This window comes from Phocoena phocoena, chromosome 14 (assembly GCF_963924675.1).
Source record: "Phocoena phocoena chromosome 14, mPhoPho1.1, whole genome shotgun sequence".
Lineage (NCBI taxonomy): Eukaryota > Metazoa > Chordata > Mammalia > Artiodactyla > Phocoenidae > Phocoena > Phocoena phocoena.
The window spans coordinates 82,848,173-82,863,275 of NC_089232.1; positions in this window are offsets into that span (position 1 = coordinate 82,848,173).

Here is a 15,103-nt window from a genome sequence, read left to right on the forward strand (position 1 = left end):
GATCCAGCTCTGGCACCCAAGGGCTCCGTCTTTCCTTCTCAGCAGAGACCAGTGGCCAAGGTCATTGCCTAGGCTTCTGGTAGCATATCCACGCAGAGGGTAGGGTTACAGCTGAGCTGCCCTGACTCAGATGCCTATCAGCCTGGGGTGGTGGGGGCAGGTTATGTTCTGCTGTGGTCACACTTAGGACCCTATTTCTCACTCGGGCTGCAGTTCAGTGCAGGTCGGGGGCATGGAGAAGAGTCCATACAGGCACTCAGGAACCCCAGCCCTTCCATCTAGAGAGTCCACCACCCTCCTTCAGGGCTTCTGAGGCCTCCACTGGCCCCTCGGCTACCAGCCAGCAATGAGAGAAGAGAGAGTGCCAGCCGGGGGTCTCAGGGGTCCTCAGGAGCCAGCCCTGGAGGAGGCACACAGCACATCCGCCTCATTCACTGATCGGAATTAACCACCTGGTCCCACCTGAATGCACGGGGTCTGGGAATTACAGTCTCCTGTGTGCCCAGAAGAAAAACAGTCACTTTGGTGAGCTCATTGCAAAGTCTCTGCTACAAAATCGGAACACAATTTGAAGCTCAGTTACAGGGCCACAGATGTCCACCAGAGCACGGTAATCACTGTCATCAAGGTCTGAGCTGTGACCACCTATGACGACACACAAAACCCTCTCAGAAGAGGCTCACAGAGCAGGTGACATTCTTGCTGGGTCTGGAAAGATGAGGAGGGGAGAAGCAGAGGCTGGAGGATGAAAAAGCCCTGGGAAGGCACAGAAGCAGACGGGGCGCGTTCCTGGACTCCCCCGCCTTTGCCCAGGCTCTTCTCTCCCACAGCATGGCTTCCCCTTTTCTCCCCACCAATCTGGCACCTACCCGTCCCTTGAGACTCAGTTCAGCTCCCACCTGGCCCTCCATCCCTCAGCTCAGATGTACTTCTCCCTTCTCTGAACTTCTAAGGAATGCATGTTCTCCCTCAGGTGAGATACAACCGAGAATCTTCCTTTCTGTGTCTGCAGCTCCTTCAATACCCCTTATGAAGCTTCGTGGAGAGCATGCAGTGGTCACTCAATAAGCACATGTGGGGCTTCCCTGGTGGTGCTGTGGTTAAGAATCCGCCTGCCAATGCAGGGGACACGGGTTCGTGCCCTGGTCCCACATGCCGCAGAGCAACTAAGCCCGGGAGCCACAACTACTGAGCCTGTGCTCTAGAACCCGCGAGCCACAACTACTGAAGCCCACGCGCCTAGAGCCCGTGGTGCTCTGCAACAAGAGAAGCCACCGCAATGAGAAGCCTGCGTACCACCACGAAGAGTAGCCCCCGCTCACCGCAACTAGAGAAAGCCCGCGCGCAGCAACAAAGACCCAACACAGGCAAAAATAAATAAATTAAATAAATAAATTTTAAAGAATAATAAATAAGCACATGTGGATTTAATCAATAGAGCAAGAAAGCAAGGAAATTCAGAGTAGCGTGTTACATTAGTTTCCTGGGGCTTCGGTAACAAAGTACCACAAACTGGGTGGCTTAAACTACAGATATTTATTGTCTCGTAGTCTGGAGGCTGAGTGTCCAAGATCAAGGTGTCGGCTGGGTCGGTTCCTTCTGAGGGCTGTGAGGGAGAGTCTTTTCAGGCCACTCCCCAAGCTTCTGTAGCCTCGGGTATTTCTTGGCTCACAGATGGCTGTCTTCTCCTTGTATCTTCATGTCAGCTTTCCTCTGTGTGTGTCTGTCTCTGTGTCCAAATTCCCCCTTTTCATAACGACACCAGTCATTGAATTAGAGCCCACCTTCATGACCCCACTTTAATCAACTGCAAAGACCCTATTTCCAAATAAGGTCACGTTCACAGGTACCAGAGGTGAGGACATCAACATCTTTACAGGGGAACAATTCAACGCATAACGGGTGTCATACGACTTGTTTTCCATATGATAGCTGTGCAAAGTTAAAGGCGGGAATGACTCTGATTATTCTTAGTAATAGCTGACTTTTATGATTTTTTTTAATTGAAGGGTAGTTGATTTACAATGCTGTGTTTCAGGTACACAGGATAGGGATTCAGATATACATACATATTCTTCTTCAGATTCTTTTCCCTTATAGGTTATTACAAAATATTGAGTAGAGTTCCCTGTGCTATAGGTAAGGGTTAGGGTTAGGGTTAGGGTTAGGGAACGGGTACTGTTTAGGGTACAGGTTAGGGTACGACAACGGGTACTTTGTCCCTTTGGTCCTTGTTGGTTGTCTATTTTACGTATAGTAGTGAGCATATGTTAATCCCAAACTCCTAATCTATCCCTCCCCACCCCCTCTCCCCTTTGGTAACCGTAAGTTTGTTTTCTATGTCTGGGGTATGATGTTTTGGAAGCACTTTTACATAGACCACATCTAACATTCTTGAGATTATTTCCCCCCCATTTTACAGGTGAGGACACTTCTGCTTGGAGAAACGAGGTATGTAAGGTTGCATATTAGAATCAGTGACAGCCAGGTTTAAAGCCAGACTCAGTGTCACTGTGCTGGGTCCACACAGCCATCAGAAAAAATACTATTTAAAAACACTATCTGTACTGCTTTGCTGAACTTGGGTGCGCATCTTACTAGGGAGGTCCTTTCAAATAGATGAAGTTCTAGCTCACAAACCCCTGCTCCGGAATGTTTGAGAAGGTGGAGGCCCGCTTGTTTCCAGATCCTCTTTTTATTCTGTCACTGTTTCATTCGTAATTACGGTGTGGCTGCCAGGAATAGAGCAGGTGATGGTGGCCCTTCTGGCTGCCCGCCCTTCTCCTGACCCCAGAAGCCCAAGGCAAAGGAAACAGGCAGAGAGAACTGGCTGGCAGCACCGGCAGTAAGAATCACTGGACCTGCCTCTGGTCAGTGGATGCTCAGAAGTGGGGAAATTGAACCATTAGCCCATCTTGCTTAGCCCTGAGGTCCACCAGTGTTTGTGGCGGCCCCCAAAGGTGATGCTGTGGTCCATGGGTCACCCAGGGAATGTGACTCAGGGGCACGTTCTGATGGATCCCCCTTTCCCCATCATCCTTGCAAGCTCCGGGGGGTCAAGATAAACCAGGTTTCTGATTTCCTAATTTGTAAAATGTGGATATTAATGTCTCCCCTGCACTAAGAGAGGCAAATGTGTGTACGAGGGCCTATGGTATGAGAGAAACTCAATAAATGATCAGTACGTTACCTTCATCAGCACCAACATCATCATCACATCAAAGGCTAGCTGACTCAGAACAAAGGTATAAAGAAAATCATCGCAGTGAATCCGTCAGGAGACCTGGGTTCTGGTCCCAGCTCCGACAGGTTTTAACTGTGCTGCTTGGACAAGAACAGCTACCCTCTCTGAGCTGTTTCCTCACGAGTGCTCTGCCTTCAGGTGGCTACAGGGAGAGGTGCATTGAGATGCACCTCGGAATAGGAAATGCCTTTGTCCCCTGTTGCAGTGCAGACCAAGGACCGAGGGTGTTGATCTTAAAGCAGTGGCTCCACAAGGATAGGTGGGTGGGTTGCTCTAGAGCCCCCAGGGCAGATGCATGTCGTTGATTTGCAGAGCAAGGTGGGCCAGGGCGTGTGTCCATGCACAACATGGCTGTGGATAACGTGGTTACCCAGTGCAGGAGGAGGCATCGGGGCAGCAGCCTGCCAGCCCCCGCAAGCCGAAGCCCCCAGCCCAGGGCTCTGCCCGCCAGGCCTGACATCGTTTCCATGTCAATGAATGAAGTGGCGAGCAGCCCAGAGTCTGTCTGGCTGCATAAGGCTCCCTCAAAAGGACAAAACTCAAAGCCAAACACAAACAGTGGCTTGACCACTGTTTCAAACCAGTTCATACTGGAAAAGGCTGCTTGCCTTTCCAGCTCTGCTCCTGATGGCTTCTTTTCTGGGAAACAGAGCTCCTGGTGCCTGAGAAATTGGTACATGCCCTGAGCAGGACAATAGGCAGGTGCCTGCGACAGTTCCACAGCTACTGTGGGGTGCAAGGAACAGCCTGCAGTCCTGTACCTTCTTGCAGCCAACAGTGTCCAAATTCCAACAGAAAGACAGCACAACCCACATACGCAGGCACAATTATAAAGGAAAACCACACAGATGAAATTAATTTTAATGATACATTTTATTTAATCCAATCTATAAAAACTATTACTTCAACATGTAATCAATCTAAAAATTATGAATGAGATATTTTGCATTCTTTTTATTTCATACTAAGTCTTTGAAATTCAGCGTATGTTCTGTACTTACAGCACATCTCAGTTCGGATTAGACGCGATTCAAGTGCTTAATAGTCTTTTCGACAAATGGTACTGGAACAACTAGATAGTCACTTGAAAAAGAATGAAGTTGGGCCCCTACCTCACACCAGTTACAAAAATTTAACTCAGAATGGATCAAAGACTTAAACGTAAGAGCTAAAACTATAAAACTCTTAGAAGGAAATTAAGCATAACTCTTTTGGACTGTGGATCAGGCAATGGTTTCTTAGCTATGACCCCAAAACACAGGCAACCAAAGAAAAAACTGACAAGTCAGACATCAAAATTAAAAACTTTTGTGCTTCACTGGCAAGCTGCAACTAAGGAGCCCACCTTCCGCAACTAAGACCCGGCGCAACCAAACAGACAAATAAATAAATAGAACTTTTGTGCTTCAAAGGACACTCTCAATAACGTGAAAAGACAACCCGCAAAATGGGAGAAGATATTTGCAATTTAAATATCTAAGGAACTTTTATTTAGGATATATAAAGAACACTTACAGCTCAACAATAAAAAGACAACCCAATTTAAAAATGGAAAAGGACTTGAATGGACATTTCTCCAAGGAAGATATATGCAGGGCCAATAAGCACACACCAGGAAAAGATGATCAAGGGATTTCCCTGGTGGTCCAGTGGCTAAGACTCCACGATCCCAATGCAGGGGGACTGGGTTCGATCCCTGGTCAGGGAACTAGATCCCACGTGCTGCAACTAAAGGTCCCACATGCCACAACTAAGACACAGCACAGCCAAATAAATAAATATTAAAAAAAAAAAAGATGATCAACATCATTAGTCATCAGAGAAATACAAATCAACACCTTGGTGAGATTATTCCACACCCAGTAGGGTTGCTATTGTCAAAAAGATGGACAATAGCAAGTGTTGGTGGGATGGGGAGAAACTGGAATCTCCGTCCACTGCTGGTTGGTGGGGAGCAGATATAAAATGGTGTGATGGCTGTGGCGTCCGGCACTTTTTCAAAAAGTTAAACATAGAGTTACCATATGACCCAGCAATTCTACCCCTGGGTATATACGCAAGAGAATTGAAAACATATGTCTACCCCAAAACTTGTGCATGAATGTTCGTAGCAACACTATTCATAACATCTACAAAGTAGAAATAACCCAAAGTCCACCTACTGAGGAATGGATAAACGAAATGTGGTCTTGGGAATTCCCTCGTGGTCCAGTGGTTAGGATTCTTCGGTCTCACTGCTGAGGTCCCGGGTTCAATCCCTGGTCAGGGAACTAAGATCCCACAAGCCATGCAGTGCAGCACGGCCAAAAAGAGGAAAAAAGAAAAATGTGGTCTATCCATAATCGTGGAATATTATTCAGCCCTACAGAGAGATGAAGTACTGATACATGCTACAGCGTACTGAACCTTGAGAGCATCATACTGAGTGAAAGGAGCTACACAAAGTGTCCAGAACAAGCAAATCCATAGAGACTGACAGTAGATTAGTGGTTGCCAGAGTCTGAGACTTGAGGAAAATGGAGGAAGACTGACTGCCAGTGCGCGCAGGGTTTCTTTCTGGAATTAGACAGGGAAGATGGCTGTGTAGCCTTGTGAATATACTTACAACCACTGAACTGTACACTTGAAAAATAAACTTTTAAAAATCAGAGAGGAAGATATTTGCCCCAAATCATATAGATAATAACATCGAGGTGGGAGCTAGGCTCTGCCCTGGACTCCTACATAAGAGTTTTTCCCTGAAGCTTCACATGACCTGTGGGGCTACATTTTTTTTTTTTTAGTATTGCAAGAACATGACATTAAAAGAAACCTGAAGGGCAAAATCCTTTTATAAAGTGAAAAAGGAATTGCACAGAAGACATAATCCGAGTGGCCAATAAGCATGAAAGATGTCCAGCCACCTCAGCAGCTGAGACAAAATAAAGCAACCACGAGAGAGAAAGGTTACTCCTTACCAGTACCAAGTAGTGAAGAGGATGTGAGTAAGTAAGGGACGCGAGTACATGGAGGGGAAATTGCGACAATCGCTTTGGAGGGCAATTTGGCAACATCTAGTAAGGCAGAGAGGCAAATACCCTTCCGTCCAGCAATTGTCGCCCCCACCGGTTATCCACCCCAAGAAAACCTCTGTGCAGAGGCCAGAAGTCCATGTGCAAGAACATCACCGCAACAAAGGAGGAGTGAAAATTGAAAGCAGCCTCAATGTCCCACAGTCAGCGAATGAGTAAATAAATCACGTTATAGTCACACGATGGACTCCTATAAACCACAGTTAAAATCAACCAACTAGATGTATCTGAATTAACGTAGACAGATCTAAAACACAGCACTGAATTTTTTAAAAAGGCAAGGAATGGAAACTCTATGGTATGTTACTGTTTAGGTTTATTTAAAACATACGATACAATGTGTATCTGTGTAAATATATACAAATATAGCAAAAGTATCGAAATGGACTGAAAAAGAATGTCACTAATTCATGTTAAGCATTGTTTCTGGAACAGGGCAGGGTGGGAAAAAGACTGGAGTGATGGAAGGGGGCCTCACTGATACCTGACGTACATTATTTCTAAAAATATGAAGGGAATCCTCTGGCGGTCCAGTGGTTAGGGCTCTGCACTTCCACTGCAGGGGGCACGGGTTTGATCTTAGTCGGGGAACTAAGATCCCTCAGGCTTTGCAGCATGGCCAAAAAAAAAAAAAAGAAGCCACTATGTCCTGACAGCCACATATGCATTGTGGATGCATATGTATCTGATATTCTCTGTACTTACCTGTTTATTTTTTTGCCACGCCACGTGGCATGCAGGATCTTAGTTGAACCTGTGCCCCCTGCAGTGGAAGCACGGAGTCTTAACCACTGGAGCGCCAGGGAAGTCCCAGTACTTACCTGTATTTTAAATAGTTCTCATTAAAAAGTAACATGAATAGTATCCCTTGACCCACATTTTATTTGATGTTAAGTCTCCAGTTCTGATCTGTGGTAAAGTCCGGCTAATCTAAAAGTCAAAGTGCCAGGAACCTCAACTTTTTGGAATGCAACCCTCAAACCAAGGGAAGGGCCCTTGGCGCGGTGGAGACAGTTGTTATGAAGCCCAGGTGCCGAATTCTATAGAAGCTTCAGCCTTAGTTGGTAAAATAAAGCAGGATATTGGAAACAATTCTCACAACAGAGGAATGTGAGTAGTTCAGAAGGATGTTAAAATTTCATGTCTTTCGAGCAGGGTCAAAATCACCGTAAAGCTCAAAATTAAGGAAGGGCCGGGACAGGAGGAGGCACTGCCAAAGTCAGGGTGTGCAAAGACAGCCCCTATGAGGGGAAGCTTAAGAGACAGTGAGAGAAGGCATCTGATGCCACAGCCTCCCCGGTGAGGGGGTGTAGGAGGGGCTGTCCAGAGGGATCCAGGAGGAGAAGCACATGGAAGGTCCAGCAGAAGCAGAGCAGACAGCTTCCTTGACAACTCATGGCCCTGCCCCCAAGATCAGGCCTCTGCTGTTCTGAGAGCTTCAGGGCCCACAGAGCCAGGCATCTGCCCCAAGAGGGACGTAAGATCTTGCCAGGCAAGTGCAAGCCGCTCCCACGCCCCTGAGTTGCCCTGAGGATACCACCCAGAACTCGCGGTATCATGGATGCTGTGATGCATCTCCCAGACTCCCCATCAGTCCCAAGACGTGCACGCCTCAGCTGCTGGGAGTGTTGGCTACTAATGGCCCTTGGCTCATCCTTCCCTGGGAACTGCCTTAGTGACAAGAGCTGCTTGGCCTAAGGTTCACCGCTCCCCAGGGACAGCCCACATCCAGTAACTGTTAGCTTGGGGACCCAGCTCAGGACGTCTCTGAAGGTCTACCCAGCCTCAGAGCTCCCTGTGAGGATGGCTGAGGCTCTGTTGTAGCTGCCTCATTCTGTGTCTCTTGCTTACTGCAGAGGTGTGTCCCCAAGGGCACTCCCTAATAAACCTCCTGCCTGAAAATCTCACCTCCAAATCTGTTTCCCAGGGAACAATCAAAGACACAGGATATCTAACAATGGTCTGAAGTTATCAAAAACATGTCACATACAATGTGTTTAGGAGCCTCTATCTGAGACTGTGTAATATATCTATATTCAATTCTGCATTAGAATCAGCTGTAAATAATAAAGGCCCAAGAAATACTGGCTTCAGCAAAGTAAACATTTAGTTTTTCCTCTTATAAAAGTAGACCAGGGCAAAATTAATCTATAGGACAGAAAAGAGATAGAGTAGGTATATGGAGGAAGGGGGTGGGGATTGACTACAAAAAGGTACAAGGAAACTTTTGGGGGTAACGGGGATATATATATATATCTTGATTGGGATGGTGGTTGCATGGGTATATACATACATCAAACCTCATTGAACGGTACACTTAAAATGGGTGCAATTTGTTTTATGTAAATTATAACTCAATAAAGTTGAGAAACCCAGAGACAGGAAATAGCCCAAAGACAGGAAGTCTGGGATTAAAATTGTCCAGGTGACTGGGACTTGGTCTTCTATTTTTGTGTTTTTCCTCCTTGCATCATCTTTAGTCCCAAAGTCCCCTCATGGCCCAGAATGGCTGCAAAAGCTCCAACACTTACATACTTTTTCTAGGCAGAAGGATGGAAAAAGGGAAAAGAGGCATCTCCCTCCTTTCTAAAGAGAAAGTAAGTGCCACGCAACACTTCTGCTCACATCTCACTGGCCAGAACTTTGTTATGTAGCTACACCTTCCAATAAGGAAGCTGGAAAATGTGTAGTCCTTCAATGGGATCTTTGCAGCTCCAAATAAATTTGAGATCCTGTAGTTAAGGAACAGGAAGAGGATGACTGTTGGGGCAATTCTCACAATATCTTAGAAAGATTTCCATGAAAAAGTAGTTGAAATAAAAAATACTTTGTATACTTTAAAGGGAGAGCGTCAAGATGGAATATTGACTGGGGGCAGGGGGTGGGGGTCTTAGGGCTTTTCCAGTGAAAGGAAATGTCAAAGAAAAAAAAAGAAAGAAAAGAAATGTCAATGTCAGCACAGGGAACTCCCTGGTGGTCCAGTGGTTAGGACTCTGCACTCTCAGTGCCAATGGCCCAGGTTCAACCCCTGGTCAGGGAACTAAGATCCCACAAGCCGTGCGGCATGGCAGAAAAAAAGGAAAAAAAGAAAGAAAAAGTCAGCATACATTCGTATCTACACTGTTAAGACAGGTATAGGATCTGCAAAGATCTAACCTCCAGTGTAAAAGCATCTTATTTTCTTGGTAGATTCGTGGTTTCCTAGGGCTGGAGGCTGTGTTGGAGTGAAATGGGCAGGTGTCTGCTAAAGGGTTTCTTCTTGGGGTGATAAAAATGTTCTAAAATTGGTCCTGGTGATGGGCTAACCCAGGCTGACTGGGTAGCGTCCTGTCCTGACTTGGGGAGAATATGGCTCCTTCTCTGTCCGCTGTCTCTGGAGTTCAGACCAGCTGCCTACAGAACCCCCAGCATTACCCCCAGCCTCTCAGGCGCATGGTCTAGAGGCTCACGGGAGGCTCCAGGGGTACAGGGTCTGAAATAATCCCCCCACCAACGCCCCCGTGTGTCAGTTACAGGTGTGGGGAGGTGGAGGCAGGCCTCGGCCATGCCCTGAGCCTCGGGCAGCTCCAGAACCTGGGTCTCCGGACCCACCCAGCCCTCCGTTGGTCCGACACGCACTGCGCCTTCCAGAGCAGGAGCTCTCAGCATCACTGTCTTCAGGTGGAGGGGGGCCAGGACCTCAGCGAGCAAAGGAAGCTGAAAGCGCTTTGCGGACGGTAAAGCACCTGGCTTTGTTGTTTCTCTTTCAGGGTTGAGGCTGCAGTGGTGCTGGGCATTGCTTTGGGAGGGGGGGATTTGCTGGATTGCTTCAGGGGCTCGTCTCACCTCCTCCACCCTTCCAGGAGGCTGTCCAGATTTGCCAGAAAAGACCGTCAGCTCAGAGGGAGCAGAGCACTGAGCTCACCGACCCTCTGCAGCCCCGGCCGAGGGCAGAGGCAAGCAAGGACCGGGCCTGCCTGTGCGGAAGTCAGGTGAGGCCCTGACAGGCCTGCTCTCGGAAGGGGCTCCCCGTCAGAGATGTGCGTTTGGTAAGAATATACAGGGTAGGGACCTTCCCCACAGGGTTTGTGCCCAAGACCTCCATCTTCTGATCTCAGTGAAGACATGAGACACTGAGCCCTTCAAGCCGTCCTCACCACCGGCTGCTCCTGAGGCAGGACCCCTCGGCCAGCCCGGCCAGCCTTCCCTGCCCAAGAGTCCACCCAGCGCCTGATCAAAGTGGAGACAGCTGAGGAATCGGGGCCCACCGCAAGTCGGCAGGCCCCTAACAGCAGAAGTCGGCTTCCCCTCTCCCTGGCCTCCCCCGATCGGCCAGTCTGCACGGGCCACCCTGGGATCCCTCCTGCATCCCCACAGGCAACCTTGCCCACGCCACCCCGGCTGGGAAGGCCCTTCTCACCTTCTCCACTTATCTTACGCACTTTTCACCCTTCAGGCTCATCTCAAAGCTCAACTGTGGCCTCCCTGAGCGCCCTCCGGCCCTGTACTGCTGCCTCACAGCACTGTGGCGGGGCTTCAGGAGCACGCTGAGGGGCATGGGGCAGCCCCAGCCCAGTAAACACGCAGTGACAAGTGAGGGTTGGGGCCTCGCCAGGCCCTGCAGGGGTCGGTGGGTTAGCTTGTCCGCAGCTGGCAAGGCCACGTGAACCCAGGCTGCTGGGAACCCTGGGGAGCAAAGGGCCAAGCGGTCACCACAGCCCGGGCAGCCACCTTCCTCCTGCCCACACCAGCCAGGGCCCAGAGTGACTCAGCACTGGAGGCAGGCTTCCTACCGAGAGCACCACCGCTTCTGCTGGCTGGGCAGCCAGCAGGGAGCTTGGTGCCTGCCAGCGCTTGGGGCTGGTGTTTCTGAGGTGCCCTCCCCGGACCAGAGGTCAGACCTTGGGACTTGGGCTTCTGATAATCCATTTGCAGCTGTGTAGCCTTGGGCATGTCACACAACCTCTCTGAGTCTGGGTTTCTTCATCTCTGAGAAGCAGGGATTGGAACTCAGCGTTCCTCCCTCCGAAGCTGATTCAAGAATTAAATAAGTGACCCTGTGCTTTGTGTCCACCTAGAGGGGTGGGATAAGGAGGGTGGGAGGGAGACGCAAGAGGGAGGAGATATGGAGATATATGTATATGTATGGCTGATTCACTTTGTTGTAAAGCAGAAACTAACACACCGTTGTGTGTTATACTTTATACTCCAATAAAGATGTTAAAAAAATGTAGTATTCATGATTAATGATAAAAAGGAAAAAAAAGATAAAGCAATATCACTTGTCAAAATAAATAAATAAATAAAATTTAAAAAAAATAAAGTGACCCTGAAAGTCCCGCCCCTTGTCTGCAGGCCCTGCCCTTTCTTACCTCTCTGGGCTGTTCCTGCTCTTAGCTGAGCAGACACCTCCTCCCAGCTCAATGTCCCTGCAGGAGGTCTGGCCCTGCAGCTCCCCTCTCCGTGTTGGCAGTCGAGGCACACATGGTGGCTCTCTGTGTGCCCCCCACTCTCTGCCCTGTGAGGTCCTTGCAGGGTTCCCCGGGGACAGCCCAGAGAGGTGCTCGGCAAGTTTTCCTTCTTGCAAGAGAAGCACAGTAGTGACGACAGAAAAGCAACGGACCACAGGTCCCCGCTTGAAGCCCAGACACGAACACACATTTCTGCCCATGCTGTGTGCCCCGAGGCAGCTCCCTCACTCCTCGGGATGCCAGTCTCCAGCCTCAGAAGGCAGGTTGTCTGTCTGGGCTTCACCGCAGGCTGTCAAGTGGAGTGAATGAGTCCGCCCGCGGGAAGTGCCCCGTATGACGGAAGCTTCCAGATGTTAGCGCAGCTGGGATGGGACAGGTCATGAAGGTCACACGTGATCTGCTTCCCTGCAGACGTCTTGGGGTACAATCTGCTGTGGATGGTGGTCATATTTTCCAAAAATCAGGACACCCAGACTGACGGTGGGGAAGGATGCTCATCCAGGAGGACCTGGGTCCCGGGGCTGCCGCGGATGTGTCAGCCAGGAGTGCAGGTTGGGAGGGAGGCTGCACAGCCCCCCATGGAGCCTGGGGAGGCATCATCCACAGGGTGCCAGGTCCCCTCAGAGCTGCGCCTGTTTTCAGCTGGCTGCCTAGGGTCAGTTAACATATGTCAGAGGACACGGTGTGTCCTTGTGCTCAGCCTGGCACCTGCACCAGCCTCTGACAGAGAAACGTCACAGGCCACAGGTCCCCACACCCTGATGGCAGAGAGCCTGGAGAATTGGGTGGGGAGTCTCCACTCAGCCCCCTGTGTCTCAGAGCTCCAGAGGTATGGGAGCCCTGGGGCTTCCTGAAGGAGCTGCCTCGGGGCATCTTCTATCTCCAAGCTCTCCCTTTTCCCTGGAGTGCTGAACCACGCCCCCTCCTGCCACCCCGCTCTGTGCCTCAACACCTGGGTGATGGAGAGGTGCCTGGGGACCCTTCCCCCCTTCTCTGCAGGGCCAGCTGCCACCCTTGCCCTGGAGTCACTGGGGCCCTGAGCACCCTTCTAGCCAGCACTACCTCTGCTCTGTGACTTGGGTCTTTTGCTCAGACTCCCCCACAAGGAGTGCTGAGGGCAGGAACCATCTTATTCCCCGCTGCATCCCAGGTTTATTTGGGGGGCCCAGACAACAAATGTCTGTGTGACGTGAGACAGGAAATAAACGTACAGCTTGGTTTGAAATGGAAACTACAATTTTTTTTCCTCTTAGTTTTCTTTGTTGCTTAAAAAGGATCCAGCATTAAACGCACCTCCCAGGAGAAAAATGCAAATATTTTCCTTTACACCCAGGAAGTATATGGAAGATAAGCTAGGCTGGCCTTTGCAGAAAGGATCTAACTGAAAGAAAAAGAGAGAGCACTTTGGGGGTGGAAGAATAAAGAGGGTGAGGGTGAAAGAGGAGAGAAGGAGTGCCATGCCCCCAGCTTCTCAGGCTGGGAGCTGGTCCTACCAGGAAGGTTCCATTTTGGAGGGGTGAGAAGGGATGAACAGCTGCTTGGGAGGGGCTGTGAGTGGGCCTTGAGAAAGGCCACTTGGGGGGCAAAATTGGGGGCGGGGTGTCCAGCAGCTGGCCATGGAGTGAACCCTCATTGAACAAACCTCTCCCCACAGGCTGGTACTTACAGAAGCCTCCCCGTGATGCCCAGGATACCAGCAGCCAAAGAGGGGGCCTGGCGGCCAGCAGGGCTGGGCCGATGATGGGAAGCCTCTGAGCTGGGTGGTGCTTGGTGACACCCTTTAATAACTGAATCAATGGGGAAAAGGTGGATTCCCTGGCAGTCCAGAGGTTAGGACTCTGAGCTTTCACTGCCGTGGCCCCTGTTCAATCCCTGGTTGGGGAACTAAGATGCTATAAGCAACACAGCGTGGCCAAAAAAAAAAAAAAAAAATAGGGCAAGGGTGGTGCAGAGGGTTGGACATGCAAGCCCTTGGGAGGCAGCCCAAGGCTCTGTTTGCTTCAAGGTCATGGCCATGACACCCCGTCTTCCCCTACCTTTCCCAGCTCCTCTGCCAGACCCATCTGGGCCCGAGGACCTCCCCCACCGGGTGTGAGGCTGAGAACCCACAGAGAGAGGGGGCCATGAGCCCTCGCTGCCCTCACTGTACATGGATAGCTCCCTCCTCCCCTGCTGCTCCCTCCCTGCGGGAGGCTGCGGCCCGGACTCCCTCGTCCCCTCCCGGGGATGCTCACACTGTGGGCTTTGGGGCCAGGCACCCAGTCAGCGGCTGTGCGGGAAGCAAAGGTGAATTCGACTTGCTGCTCAGAGTTTGGGGCACAAAGCTGGCCTGTCAGTCTGCTCTAACTGCATCTAGGAAAAGCGCCTGTGTTCTCTCTACTCACAGACTATCCTGAAGTGCACATACGTTGGTTTTCCCATCAAGTAACTCTACAACCCCGGCTGGGTGCCCTCCAACTCAATTCTGACACTGTCCTCCTGAAGAGAGGGACGGATCCCACAGGGGAGGGCCCAGCCTGACGAGACTACGCCCCACCCTCTTCAGATGCCAATCGCAAGTCCAGTTTGTCATCTGTGCTTCTGGGCCAACTGGCTGTAGATTGGAGGTTCCCATGACCCCTCCTCAGCTTTGATTAATTTGCTAGAGTGGCTCACAGAGCTCAGGAAAACCGTTTCCTTACTAGATCACCAGTTCATTAGCAAAGGATATAACTCCGGAGCAGCCAGGGCAACCTGGGCATCGGGCAGGAGCTTCCCTGCCCCTTCCAGAGGTGCCACCCTCTGGAAGCTCCACTACGAAGCTCTCCAAACCCTGTACTTTGAGGATTTTTATGGAGCTTCATGACTGATTAAATCATTGGCCATTGGTGATTGAACTCACTCTCCAGCCCCGCCCCCCTCAGGTCTCCCCTGGGGGCTTTCCAAAGTCACTTCCTTAACATAAACTCAGCGCTTGAAAGGGGCTTGTTATGAATAACAAAAGATACCTTTATCTCTCCCACGTTTAGGAAGTTCCAAAGGCTTCAGGAGCTCTGTGGCAGGAAGTGGGAGGCGGGGCTGAAGATGAAATATACTTTTCTTATTCAAAATCACAAGCTGCCATAACAAAATACCCCAGGCTGGGTGACTTAAACGACAGACATTAATTTCTCACGGTGCTGGGGGCTCGAAGTCTGAGATCAGGGTGCTGGGAGATTTGGTTTCAGTGAGGAAGTTCTCCCTAAAGCTCCCCAAGGGACCAGAGCATACACCCTGGGTCAGGGAGCTCCCTGCTGACGGATCTGCACCAATGGGAGGTGAGGGGCTTTGCAGATGCATCGCCTTCCTTTGTCTCCGGG